This window comes from Typopeltis vanoorti, chromosome 3 (genome assembly GCF_054136105.1).
Source record: "Typopeltis vanoorti isolate ZY-2024b chromosome 3, IOZ_Tvanoo_1.0, whole genome shotgun sequence".
NCBI lineage: Eukaryota > Metazoa > Arthropoda > Arachnida > Uropygi > Thelyphonidae > Typopeltis > Typopeltis vanoorti.
The window spans coordinates 67,520,892-67,534,477 of record NC_143551.1 but is presented as its reverse complement, the minus strand read 5'-3'; positions in this window follow the sequence as shown (position 1 = coordinate 67,534,477).

Genomic DNA, 13,586 nt, shown 5'->3' with positions numbered 1-13,586 from the left:
ACTTCAATGTGTTCAATTGGTAGTGACAGAAGCAGGCGAAATTATTGAACTACTAATTAATAACTTAACACATATAAAACCAACAGTAGTAACTTTAATGAATTAAAGGTACAAATATTTCGTACTGAAAGTAACAGTACATCATCAGTGTAAAACAAATAGTGAAAGGAATGGAATACAAAGTACAGAACCATCGGTGGATTACCAATAAAAATTGTTGCTATCTGCCAGAAAATTAATATTAATAAATTATTATTAAATAATTCTTAAAAGCTATTTCATTGATGGTTGCATAAGATAAGACTCTCTGAAACCTTTGGGAGAGAGAGAGAGAGAGACAGTCATTTCGATTCAAATTCGACCAATGTAAAAGGGCTTTGCAATTTTCTTTGAAAAGGTGTTCGTATTTAAACTTGCATCTGTGGAGAAGACAAACTTTATCCCACTGGATATTATTTTTAGTGTCAATGCTATGTTGTGGCATTCCGGACTTATGAGGTTTCATGTATTCGATATAATATCTAATATCTATCTCTATAAGGGGAAGCATGGATTTGTGAAGGGCCGGTCATTTCTCAGTAATCTACTAATAATGGAGTGATAGCTGAGTTGGATAAAAGGAATGGATACACGAATTATACTGCTGGATTTGAGAAAGGCGTTTGACTTCATACATATGGAGCTCTGTTAGGCAAATTAGAACAAATTGCCATGGATGTGACATCAGTTAAGTGGATAAGAGAGTGACTGCTGGACAGGTACAAAAAACTAGTATATGGCGGAGCAGAATCCAAAAGACTAGTGACGTGCCGCAGGGCTCTGTGCTTGGACCCCTGCTGTTTAATTTATACATAAATTATATACAGGGTGTCCCAAAATTCAAGCAAGATTTAAATTTAGCGCCATTTGTGCGGTAAAGTGTTGCCAACGAGAAAAAAAAAAAAGACAGCGTGACAGCTGACAGTTCAGGGTTATTAAAAATGACCACACACACAGCGAAGAGAGTTCGTTGAATGGATTATGGAACAACAACAACAAGTGGATGCTTATTTTTCGAACAAAATCATCTTCAGCGATGAGGCTCATTTTCATCTTGATGGCTTCGTTAATCGACAAAATTGTCGCATTTGGTTCAGAAAATCCACGAGTGATTGATGAGAAACAAATGCATCCACAACGTGTCACTGTTTGATGCGGATTTTGGGCTGGAGGCATCATCGGTCCATTCTTCTTCTAAAATGCGGCTGGTAAGGCAATAACAGTTAATGGTGCTCGCTATCGCGCATGATAATCCAGTTTTTTGTGCCTAAATTGCAAGATATGGATGTGGACGACATGTGGTTTCAACGAACGGTGCCACATGCCATACAGCCCGAGAAACAATTCAATTACTGCATCAGTCATTTCCTGGTCGTGTAATTTCCCGTTTTGGTGATCAGAATTGGCCGAACAGATCATATGACTTAACGCCATTGGACATTTTTCTTTGGGGTTTTTGAAGTCTAAGGTTTATGCCAACAAGCCCACGACCACCCACGCCTTGAAGGAGGAAATTGAGCGCTGTATCAACGAAATTCAGCCACATTTATGCAAAACGGTCATGGAAAATTTCGACAAAAGAGTGCGTAAGTGCCAGCAAAGCCGTGGAGGCCATTTACCCGATATGCTATTCCATGCATAACCCTATACTGTATACTTTATGAATCAATAAGAAATTACAATTTTTAATTAAAAACCTGCGTTTTCTATCAAAATTACTTCTTGCGTGAATTTTGGGACACCCTGTATATACGTCCTGACCGGTGGCGTGGTTTTAAACGAAATTCTACAAATAAGTACATTATTTGGGCATCATGGAAATGGATGTCAGATGATGGCAGAGACGATAGGTAAAGTGTGTTATTGCTATAAAAAAAAAAAAAGAGGTTTATTTTGAAGAAAATTCTATAAAAATTCTACAAGTCTCTTATTTATTTATTTTTTTAAAATTTTTTTTTGTGTAATCACATTAATAAGGAATTTGTTTTTTATAATGTAGGGTATTTCTTGATACTCATTTGCCTTTTCAAAATGTATTTTTGAGATACATTACTTCAAAGAAATATTTAAATAATACAGGGTGATTCAAAAAGATGGACTCAATTTTGTAAGTCTGTATATCAAACATAGTGACAAATATGATGTAAAGTATATTTAATTATACTCATAATAAAATTTATAGACGTTCAATGTGCTCCCCCTCCGGCCGCACGGATAACATCAAGACGGTAGCTGAATTCGACTCACGTTCTCTTCCAATACACGCGGTCTGCCCGAGCATTTTCCCTTACACAGACAACCTGTATGCTCAAATTGATAATTCCAACGACAAATGCTCTTCCTCGTTGGAGGTTTAATGTTGAAAGAAGAAACGCACGCTGCTTACGAACGCAAAAAAATTTGTGCTGCATAGTAGCCATTTTGCTCACAACTGACGCTGCTGCACGGTTTGAAATGTTGCTGCGCTAGACAAGCGCTCTAGCGGTAGCATTTCAAACTTTCGGACCTCCTCTTTCAAATGTTATGTAGATCATTCACATTCGATGAATAGTTCACGAAATATAGTCGTACGAAATTGAGTCCATCTGTTTCATTTAATCACCCCCGTATATACAAATGGGTTCTTATGTGATCTTGTGGAAACACTTTCATAACGCTGAAGTACCAGAAGAAATATCATTGTAAATAAGTAGACTTTTCTGTGCTTTTTTTTTTTTTTTTTTTTTCAGCAGCTTCCCCGAATTCGTCGTTCTTTGGCACAGGCAAGTAGAATTGTTATGCCTAAAAGTTGTGTTTTTAACCCCACAATTCAGAGAAATAATGTGTGGAATTCACACTATTTCAGACAATAATAATAGCTCGGATTTAGGAATATAAGATATGCAACGCAAACAGTTGTCAATTACTGGTTACTATATATTAGAATAATATGTACGCATTATTATCGTAGCTTTTGCTACTGCACGAGTTTCCAAAATTCGTGCAGCAGAAAGTAAAACTGAGAATGAATTAAATCACCATCATACTACTACTACTCAATGATTTAGGCCTATTATGTCCTGCTCCGACCTTAGAAGCCATCGGAGATCTTTTAGATCGAGACTAACTTTGAAAATTATTTTCGGAATCTGTAATTACCACCTATTATCAGCAAAAAAGGAGTGTGCGTTTAAATTCACATTAGAGAATAGTTTAATAACTTGATGTTTTTTTTACTATTCCATTTTATTCTTATTTCATTTAAATAAATATTAAATAAAATTGCAGATAGGAAGATAGAACGAATGGTTTATTTCTCTCCAAGATGATAGTTCAAAGTTCAGAATTAATTAAATATTTCCTATTCTATTGAATACGTTCAACAACGGAAATTTTATTCCACCGCACTTTGTGTCCACTGCGCCGTCTGTGTCCGACTTCAAATTAGAATAAAGAGCACCAGTGAATTAATTCATTTACATTAATTCATAATTATTGGTATTATGTGTAAAATTACTAAAACTGTAAAAGAGTAACTTTTTAATTCTAAGCGTGGTTATAAAAGAGCTTGCTATTGTTTGCAGCCAGAATCATCAAAAGCTAAAGTGAATATTTTATCGTTTTAACACGAATTGCATTAGATTCTACAGTATATTCCTATTCCAGATTATGTCTTTCATCAATCCAAAGGAGTACATCACTGTACTATCCGACCACAAAAGCTAGAGCAGTCACTGGCAGATTACAAGAGGAGTCAATTATTGTTGAAGGGAAGAAAAGAATAAGGTGATGGACGAATTCGTCACCAACAAGCGAAATCACCTGTTTTATACCTAAAATTTTCCAACTGTTGTAAGCAAAATAGTTATCACTTTTAAAACTAGAATTTTCATAAAAGAGAAGTTAATTTTCCGACGTGTAATAATAAACACTCATCCCACGAAACCTATGGATTACCCTATATCGGAATGGATTCGCCTTCTTCTGCCATGCGCAGAAGTGTCAAGGGGTCTCGCATCTGTGATCGCACAGTAGTCACAACTTCGTTTTTTTTTTGTTTTTTTTTTTGAGATAGTTTAGTGAGTGCGAAATGTGTACTGAGGACCGTTTGTCCTCAGAAAAATAAATAAACAAAAAAATAAACCAACAATCTATTACTGCTGAAAATTAGAAATATAAATTAAAAACACAAAAAGTTAATAAAAAAAAGAAAAATCTTATCCCCCCCCACACACAGAGTAGTTATGCACTATGTTTACAACCTCTCGTGGGTGATTGATTGATGATTCGTAATTTTCATTCCATCTTTAACGAGAAATATTTATGATCTACGTTCTTAATAATAACCATTAGCTGGTGAGGAAAGCCTTAATGTAAGCTTTCTTTTTATTTTTTCCCAGTCGTAAATACTTGTTGACTAATAGGCTAAATGTCCACGTTAGCCAACATACTTACCCAACACTTTTCACGCAGGTCAATTAAAATGCTAAGTGATGGTCATAAAACCTTCTGACCTTTTTTACGAATCTTCTTCCGATGGGAAGTATCGCTGTTGTGAATCCTTCAAATGACGGAAAAAAGTGGAAATCTTAAGGCGTTATCGAAACATAAGATGTTTCTGATGGCTAACGTAGGTTGGGAAGAGTGCAATAACAGACCAAACCTCTTCATCTGATGAAGATGAGTATTCTTGTGTCGGCGAACAGTAAACGCTCTGCACATTGTCACTTACCGCCTATTCAGAAAACCACCAGATAGTGAAGTATCTCCAAGTCACAGTTTACTCGATGGTGGTTGGTTTATACCAGAATAAATATTTTATCATACTTGTAACTTTGTTTACTTTCAGATATACGAAGCGTATTAGGATTATCCGAATATCCGATCTGTTTCCTAAAATATGGTGCATAGAATTGAAGAATGGTGTTTCGTAAACTGGCATGTGTAATGCACATACCATTTTGAAAATATTTAAAGAAAATTGCCTTTTTTGGCTTATCGATTGGTTGGCTGGTTGCCCTGAATTACGGCTGACGTAACTAAGGCTAAGAGTTATATAGTCTGTAAACTGCGTGTGTTCTTCTGGCCAGTTTGCCTGTTTTGCGAGCCGAAAACCCTGTTTTCAGAGGGTGAGGATCCTCCTCATCTCCATATGAGACTGCTGCTTATCGCATAAGTCACACCAAATGGGCATTATATTTGCTGCACCCCTCCAAATAAGACTAAGTAATAACAGATTTCACCTGTTCCTAATTATACGCTGATAGTCAAAAAACAAAGGAAGAAAGGAGGGTGAGGTAAATGTTCAAATACGCTATACTACATTTTCTATATCTTTCATTATCTTTTTTTTCTACGGTGCTGTTTTTGTGCCATATTGCGATTTTGATGTCGTAAGACTGCTCTGATTGAGGTGCCTAATTGCACGAGTATAAATCATTAACCCACATTTCTTTGTTTAGTGACAGTGTCGATGAAGCAGACACCAGTGTGCAATTTGCGGATACTATTCGGAAGTGCGAGAAATTTCAAAAACAAATTTTTCGGAAATGCTATAATTCAAAGGAAAAGAAAATCATGTCGACCGCAACGAATCCCTAGCGCACTAGTTTCGTCATGCGTCGATTAGACAAAAAACGCAAACGAAGAGAATTTTCGATCAAGGTTAACTACGGTGATCGTAAAAAGACTTTCGTTTTTACTCGGTCAAAGAAGAAAAACTCTTCCAAAAATATGCATTTGCACACCAAACATATGTCACTGACACCAAGTGGCAAAAGCAACACACCAAAAGACGAGAAATGTATGTGTGCGTACTAGTAGCGAGAGGGCTTCTCAATCGACCTACATGATACGATACTTTTTGTAAATATCACTCACCAGGAAGGTGTCACACTTCACAAGTTCTATCCTCAACGAAATCAGCAGACCCAGTCCGAATTCGCGCTTTTACCACATATTCGAAGTCTTGTGAACATTATTTGTCACCAGTAATATCCGGCTGGAATTAACCAAGTAGATTTTATTTAATAACCAGAAATATCAGGTATATCGTGACATTATTTATTTCATAATTACCTGTCACCTGGTAAACGCAATCACGGTTTGTTGTTGCTACAAAACATAAAGACAAACGTCACATCCGTCTTGATCATTCAATAGGTTAATAAATAAATTCTCTAATGCCTTAAAAAAGGGGGGGGAAATTCAAGTCTGGCGAGTAGAATCGAATCTACACTATTTAGAAAGAAGTCATCGGACACCACAGTGTGAAGAACAAACAGTCAAGGCGCCTACCTTAATAAGATGTAGGTCCTCCTTTCGCTGCGATGATTACAGCAGTCCTGCAGGGCATACTTTCCATAAACGTACGATAGCGATCAAAGGGAATTATGGACCGTTCTACCTGTAGGCATGTAATGAGTACTGGACCATTGTTGGGAGGCCGTCTCTTGAACTCACCGGACGCTCCAGTTCATCCCACAGCTGTTCAATAAGGTTGAAGTCAGGACTCTGTGGAGGCCAGTCAAGTGTGGTGACGTTCATGTCCAAAAACCACGCAGTTCCAATGACAACCTTATGATACAGTGCGTTGTTTTGCTGAAAGAGACAAAAGTCAGTTCCGTAGTAACGCCACCAAGTAGGAAGAATGACCTTGTCCAGAATGTTAAGATGTCTCTTGGAGTTCAATGTTCATGACACCACAAACAGAGGTCCACGGTCAAACCAGGAAAAACAGGACCATACCATTATACTGTCACCTCTGAATTTCATAGTTGGGATTACGCACTCTGGTAAGAGACGTTCACTGGGCATCCGCCACGCCCACACCCGTCCCATCTGCTTGGTAGAGTAGAGTAGAGTAGAGTGATTCTTCGCTCCATAAAACGCTTTCCAAGCTTCCATGTCCTGCTGTACATGCTCTTTTTCCCACTGAAGACGACGCTACATGTTGCTTCGGGTAATGTGGGGCTTACACATTGCGGTCCTAATGGAAACCCATGTTGGGAGCTTCGGTTTTCTGAATGTTTTTGTGTTCGAGTCGATGTGCGTTGTCCACTGCGAGTAGCACTTGCATTTGGCTCCCTGAACTTCAATCTCAGTATGGTATCACTGAAAAAGAGCATGCTGTACATGCTCTTTTTCCCACTGAAGACGACGCTACATGTTGCTTCGGGTAATGTGGGGCTTACACATTGCGGTCCTAATGGAAACCCATGTTGGGAGCTTCGGTTTTCTGAATGTTTTTGTGTTCGAGTCGATGTGCGTTGTCCACTGCGAGTAGCACTTGCATTTGGCTCCCTGAACTTCAATCTCAGTATGGTATCACTGATTGTTGACCTGGGATGGCTCGATTTGTCAACAATTCGGAACTGAAGGAGTTTGAAAGAGGCATTCACAATGCCTCTTTCAAACTCCTTCAGTTCCCTTCTCGCAGTCATTTCATTCGGACACAGTTGCACTGACTCGGGAATTATTCCTCCAATTTATAGCGGCTACAAACTTGACTGATTATGGCACAATGCGCTTGCCTATGGTAGTGTCCGTTAACTTACTTCCAAGCAGTGTATAACACTTTTCTGTCCGTCTAGTATTACGGTACCAGCCACACTGCCACCAGGGCTACACAAACAATAACTATTATTTTATAGGGGGAAATAATAACTGAAGAAGCAGATAAAATATCCGTTACTGTGTGCACCAATTAGGCAAAATAAATTTGTCTATGATGTACTATGATATGTGTGTGTGTGTGCGTGCGAAACATGAGATGTCACTCTAATAAAACGCACGAACTCTGCCCAAGAGTCCATCAATCACGTTGTATTAGGGAATTAATTAGATTTCCTAACTTATTATGGGAACTTGAGATCTACTAAGAAAGCTCATACCAGAAAATTTTTATCTCCGTATACGAACTCCAGAATGATAAAAGAAATTATGAATAAATAAAGTGCGTGTATTGTAATAGAACCAATGCAGATAATCTCATGGTTAAGTTTAGCCATATATTACAGAGAACTTCGAAATTCTCAATCGTTTCATGGACATATCTGTGGGAGTAAACAGTAATGGATATTATATTCAAGTCCTCAACAATTTCGTTGCACAGAGAAGCCACTTTTTGGGGACTTTATATATATATATATATATATATATATATATCGTTGTCTCTCTCTCTCTCTCTCTCTCTCAGCATGATGGGGATTCTTAGATATGGAATCTGTGTAAGTAGTGTCTTAGTTTTCCATGTCCCGTTAGTAGCGTGGTTAAACCTGGAAAAATGGTGTACTTTTTTCAGCCGGAGTCTGCTTCTGATGCTAGGAAAGAATTCTTTTGTTGTTGATCCGTTTTTTGATGTCCTCCATTCTTCTTCCCACAAGTCTAGATTTTCCTCTTCTGCAAGTGTTTTTATAGCAGATTTCGAGTACTTTTGGTAACTTGTTTCTAACCCTTCGTTTCTAGCCGCTTCTTTAGCCAGCTGATCAGCTCTCTTGTTTCCTGCTACCCCAGTATGCGCGTTTACCAGCAGAACTTGATTTCCCATCCCTCTAGAGTGAGATTCCGAACCAGATTTTTTGTCTGTTCTACACCGCTATATGGTTGTTCTGGTTTTTTATGTCATCTACAGTGCTTCTACTGTCACCGTAAATTGTTGCTGTCTTTTGATGAGAGGTGTTGAGTTCAAATTCCCGGAGATATGTAAGTGAATGAACTATAGCAAGTTGTTCGCTTGGTTGTTGGAACAGAGAAGATGCAGTCTTAGAGCAGCGTTCTTGTATAATGGATTGCCTGTTATATGCAATGAAAGAACAACCGACGTTCCCTTGGGTTTTGCTTCCGTCAGTATATATATGGAATTCGTTACTTTCAGAACTTTCCTTCTCCTTAATATATGTTCTCTTTGCTGGGCGAGGCCACCTACTGTAGTGAAGCGGACGTTCGTAGCAATTTGGATCGATCTTGTAATTTTTGTTTATGTGTGTGTGTGTTTCTTCTTCTCCAGATAACTAGTAGAATCATTTTTTTTCATTCCTGGCCATTTACATCAGAGGAAGAAATAATGCCACTAAAAATCACAGATTTAAATATGTGGTCATACGTACGGAGAAGTGTGAAATCGTCATTCGACTTGAACGACCCAACGTCAAAAGTCGAAAATAATAGGATTAACATGCTCCCAACAAGCAGAGATAAATCGCCTAGTGCTGTATTTGACTTAGGCGGGCGGGATTCACTCTACAAATAGTGGCATGCGCTTCCATTGAAACCAAAATTAAGTAGACCGGGGTGGGGAGAATAGTTTCCGGACATATTTGAAACCGACAATTAAGAAAAATTCCCTATTTGGTTGGTATGTTGAAACTATATTTAAACCAGCTAATAATAATAATCAGTGCCTGCATAATATATTGGTAGCTTAGTACTGGAAGGTGAAATGTCAAAAGCGATACATTGTACTCGGAGGGAATGTGAACATAGATTTGCTTAAAAGTACTAAAGAAATTAATGAATACCTAAACCTTAGCAGTAGCGCACTCAGGATTTAATCTTGGGGGGGGGGGGGGAGAGTTGAGTAGACGATTTGAGAATACACACTACGCATCGCATACGATCTAAGACTGAACATCTGCAACGATCGCTAATTCATAAGTAATATAGAAATAGAAGATACGACGCAACCTAAATTTAAAATAAAAATGAATTTTAATTAGGAAAAGATTTTTTGAAAATATTCTAGTGTTCTTTTTTCCCCCTTTTTCTTTGGGGGGAGGGCCAACTTCCCCCCCTCCTCTGGGTGCGCCACTGAACATTAGAGAACATGCTTTTCAACCAACCAAAAAAGTGGACGATGTATATACGTGCAATGACCATGTATTTGTTAGAAATATATCCGATAGTACGAGTAACGAAGCCAGAATATGTAAATAGAACGTAATTAATAATTTCTTGATAATAACGTAAAGTGTTGCATATAACTTGCACAATCGCAATTGTGCAAGTTATACGTTAAAAAACACTAATCAAAACAACAGTAAATGATTTGACTGCATTCTATGTAGCCAAATTCCATCCTCCATTTTATACCTACATGAGCACTCCACTGCAGTGATTTCCTCACACACCAAATCGGCAGAAACTATATCAAGCAGTCCTCCGCGCAATGCTTGCCGCCATTTTAGGAGAAATGCTAACAGATTTTAGCAAATCAAATCCAAACCAGGCTGATACAAACAGATTTTTTAAAAAATACCCAAGTCATATTCTCAATCATTAATGGATAATCCGGCCATCACAATAAATTCCATACAGGTCGCATTCTGGAATGCTAATGGGCTCAGTAACAATTATAGAACTTCAAGAATTTGCTGATCACTTCAAAATTGATATCCTATTAATCAGTGAGACTCATCTACGGCCCTTGTGATAATCCCAAGCTGAGGAATTATTCATTAATCAGAAATGACAGGTTGAATGCCAGAGGTGGCAGAACTGCGATCTTTGCCAAGAAAAATATCCGGTACAATGAAATAAAAGAGATCCCTACAACTAACCTGGAAAAAACTGGCATAGAAATTCACACCAATAATGCAGGCATTTTAAAATATATTCCGTTTATAACCCCCCAGGCAGAACTCTGCTATCCTCTGATCTTTCTCAGCTGCTTGACACTACGGAAGCAACAATAGTAGCAAGAGATCTAAATTCAAAGCATCCCTTGTGGAATAGCAAGTGTTACAATTACAACGGAAAAATCCTTCACAATTTTGCTAGGCTGAGAAATATTATCATCGCAGGTCCGATTGAACCAACACACCATGGAACACACGGAAGGCCCGATGTATTAGATATAGCTATATTCAAAAACGCATTTCATCAATTCCAGCTGCAAGTGGTTAACGACCTCAGTTAACCACAAAGGCCTCATCTATAAATTGTTTACAACCAACGTTCCACTGTACCTTACTAAACTTATTGACTCCTTTCTAAAAAACCGGAAATTTCAAGTCAAGTTGAGAGGACTCAAATCCTCTTCGAAAATAATCGCTGCAGGTGTTCCTCAAGGCTCGTTGCTCTCTCCGCTGCTTTTTAACATCTTTGTTGCTGACGTCCCTAGCACGACATCAACCCCCATAGCTTGCTATGCAAACGACATAGCAATTCTGAGTAGATCTCTCAGGCCGTACTTAGCTACGCAGCGCTTACAAACCGCAGCAACAAACCTAGAAAAATGGCTCAGGAAATGGAGAATAGCTGTGAATGCTGACAAAAGCACTGCCATTCTCTTCACAAGACAGAAGGCATCCCACTACGGAGAAGTCAAAATTTTCAACACAGCTATCCCATGGAAATCTAGCACCAACTATCTAGGTATTCAACTAGATAATCGTCTCAACTTTAGCTCTCACATCGATTATGCCTGCAGCAAATCAAACTCTGCAATTATGCAACTTTACTCTCTTCTCAACCGAAGAAGCCGTGTCAGCACCGAAAACAAACTACGGATCTACAAAGCAATCATTAGACCAACATTAACTTACGGATCACCAGCTTGGGGTCACATCTCCCCTGGCAACATAAAAAAGCTACAGGTTATCCAGAACAAATGTCTCCGTATGATATTCAATGCTCCGTGGTTTGTCAGGAATACTTTCCTCCACCGAGACGCTGCCATTCCGGATATTCACATGTTCCTCCGTGATACTGCCATTACATATTTCACCAAAGCAGCTAGTCATCCCAATCAACTCATTGGAGAGTCATCTAACTACGATGAAAACGACAGGTGGAAACACAAGCATGCGAAAGCGGCCCTGCTCATCGGTGCAGACGCTCCCACATTGCCCTAAAATGGGTGAGCCAGGTGCTCGATAAACTCTCATTAATTTAAGCCATTTTTCATAGAGATGAAGGGATTATAATCCACGGGATTGGGGTCCATCCAGTCACAAAAGTTACAAGTAAACAGTGTTCATTGATGTTTGCACTACACTCGCTATATCATCACAGGCCCTAATGCGCATAGCATGTTCTCGTGCTCAGGTCCAAAAGTTCTGGAAATATAATGTGGAGAAATGTGAAGTCTTTGCCTGCTCCGCATTTCAGTCTTTAATCATCGATATAATTTTAAAAATTTTAATAGTTTTGGCATCTTTAGAAGGAGTTTTGGGTGAGTATATAACCAATCCTTACTATCAATGCACTTCCTAAACATTGCAATTTTTAGACATTTTTTAAATGAACACGATCTTCCCTTAGAGAAAATATGCCATTTTTAATTAAATTTTATTTGAAAAAAAAAGAAAAGAAAAAAATAACTCGACTCACACTCTAAGTTTCTATAAACTAAACTTATCCACAATTTTATGACAATATTAAAAATAATAAATAATAGCGTGACACAAAACATCACAATAAACATATCTTATGTAATTTTTCGTGGTTAAAATAAAATTAATCTTCTTACCTTTTTATTGCCCTGAGGGAGTAGGCGGAAATCTATTGAAAATTAGCAGGGAGAACGGCGAGTTCTCCCTTAGTCCTTATCGGTATTAAGTTAACCTCTAGGGACTATTCATAGACAGGTGGCGAGATTACGGTTCAAAACTTCCGCTATCTCTTGTTACCAAGCCTAATCGCATTACTATGTGAATGAGTATTTATGGTGGAAGTTCATGAGTTAAAAAAAAAAAAATCACATCGATGCCCGTAGACGCCGTATGGTCATTCCCATACATCAATGGGTTTTTTGGAAGTGAAGTCTTCTGCTAGAAGTGATAGCGTTGTAGATGTCCTTTCCACATAGAGTTAGTAGGACAATCCCAAACATCGAAACGCCCCTAGTTCTCCTGGAAGGGAGAGCTAGGGGCGAAAAGAAGCAGGATTGGTTGCAAGAACTGGTTGAAATGGATTTCACATTTTTGTATCATAGGACAAGAAAAGAATAGGGTGGTAGGTAATTGATCACAAGAATCGTGTACGACATGTATATGCTAATGGTATAGGAAGTGCATAAATATCTACAGCTGCTAACTTCTCTTTTATGTATTATTAGAAACATAATGAAACAACTTTAATCTGCTAGGAGGATAGATTGCCTATAAGATGTTCATTGAATAAATTGGTGGGTGGCTCAGATTATAAATGCTTACAAGCTCATATTAGATATTGATTACTTGTAATTTTCTAGATTGCATTTTGCTAACAGTTCGGTCTTATTGGGTATTAATACCACATCTAGTTAGATGTGGTATTATATCTTCTTTCACTACACGTTATTCCCACTTCCCCTGAAGGGTACGCGTGTTACTTAGATGCGACTTCTTGTTAGTACCACTCCCAACTGACCTGTCGCCTAGTCTACCGCTGGGGGAGGGGGGGGAGATATTTTTGGCTGTAGAAGCGTATGTTCACGGGGCCGGTTTGTCTGCTTGCGGGATGAAAAACGCCAGATAAACTGGCGGAAAAAACCATACTGCCCGCGCCTAAGACCGACTAATTTGGCTATGGCTGAGGAAGATCCTCAAATTCCTCATATCTTCGACGGGAAGAGAAACTGGGACACT